The sequence below is a fragment of the Bison bison genome, unplaced genomic scaffold (genome assembly GCF_000754665.1).
Source record: "Bison bison bison isolate TAMUID 2011002044 unplaced genomic scaffold, Bison_UMD1.0 scf7180017853336, whole genome shotgun sequence".
Lineage (NCBI taxonomy): Eukaryota > Metazoa > Chordata > Mammalia > Artiodactyla > Bovidae > Bison > Bison bison.
This window is the reverse complement of record NW_011483909.1, coordinates 11,188-12,672: the sequence shown is the minus strand read 5'-3', so window position 1 is coordinate 12,672 and position 1,485 is coordinate 11,188. Positions and strand designations below refer to the sequence as shown.

General features: G+C 51.6%; 1 pseudogene; it reads right to left on the bottom strand.

Moving 5' to 3' along the window:
* Positions 1–1,012: 1,012 nt before the first annotated feature.
* LOC104998932 overlaps positions 1,013–1,485 on the bottom strand; it is a 3,037-nt pseudogene continuing 2,564 nt past the window's right edge.

The window sequence follows — 1,485 nt, the reverse complement described above, 5'->3', positions numbered from 1 at the left end:
CAACCACATCCCAGAAGTGCCTTTTCAAAGCTGCAGCCTGGAGGACCTGGGCTGGGGACAACCATGCAAGCAAGTGCCCCACCCCCTGCTGCACACCTGCAGGGGTCCAGGGTCTCTAAGGTGATAAGATCAATTTTTGGTATGTTTAGCTTTTTCTCACCCAAAACGTGTAAAAATTGCATTTCATACACTGTGCAAAAACTTAACAAATATGGAAGTGCATTCTCTTCTGAAGGATGTTTCTAATATTTCATAGACCACTTCACTGTAGATTACATACAGTGAAACCCTTTGTAAAAAGCCACGACCTTCCCGTGGCGTGCTAACAGGGATGGACCTTGAAGTCAAGATGCTCAGTGAAATTAGCCCCTCACCGAAGATGACAACTGCAGGACCCCACGTCTAGGAAGAATCTACCACAGCCAGACTCAGAGACCCAGAAAGTAGAGGGTGGGGGCGGGGGCTGGGGGAGACGGAACCTGAAGAGTTGGTGCTCCACGGGGAGAGAGTTTCACTTGCGCAAGCACAAGTTATCCTAGAGATGTGTTGTACTACAAGGTGAGTCTACCAAACACCAGTGAGCTGGACACGTGAAATGGTGAAGATGCCACAGTTCATGTGTTAGTAACTCATCTAAAAATTTAAAAGTCATCTTGTTAATACTAATTTTTACTTTCTTGGTATTACAGTTTTATTGCCTGAGAGAAATAACAAGGCTTCAGGAGTTTAAACTGACCCTAGTTTGGGTCTGGATACACTTGAGAACATCACAAAAAAAATAACTGTGCACAACCACCACCAAAGCCATGGCTTAAGTGAAATAATCCCAGTTTATTAAAGACCTTCGGGGCTTGTATGTAAAAATTGTGCCTCTGTGGAAGGTCTGCACATCCAAGAATGTAAAATAGTGACACATTAAAAAAAACAACCCAAATGAGGTTGGCACTCAGGATTCATTTAGTGGCTGCTCTTGGATTTTTTTTTTTTTTTAAGAGAGAAAACCAGGCAGTCCTCAGGGCTTGGGGGTGGCTGGGGGGCCTCCCTCCAGGGTCCCTGCAGTCTGGCTGCCTGGATTGGGGTCCTGAGGGGGTGGCGCGGTGGGGGCTGTTGGGGCTGCAGCCACTGGGCACCGTACCACCCTCCAGTAAATCGGCCGGTGCGGGGCCTGTGAGGCCTGGATCCTGTGATGCGAGATGCTCAGCCCCGGGTGGCTCTGGACAGAGCCTGGTGGAGACAACCCGGGCACCTGGGGCTGCAGGGCGTCCTGCTGCCGTTGGAGGTGAACAACCACTGCTGGCCGGGTGTGGATGGTGGTGCTGGGCCGGGCAACACTCTGTGCCCCTGGAGCCTGTAAACCCGGACACTGTGGACTTCGACCCTGTGGCCCTGGGGTCTCTGCGCTCAGACACTGTGGCCCTGAGGCTTGTGCCCGTGGGGGTTGTGCCCCTGGGATCCGTGGCCCTGATGCCTGTGCCCGTGGGGTCT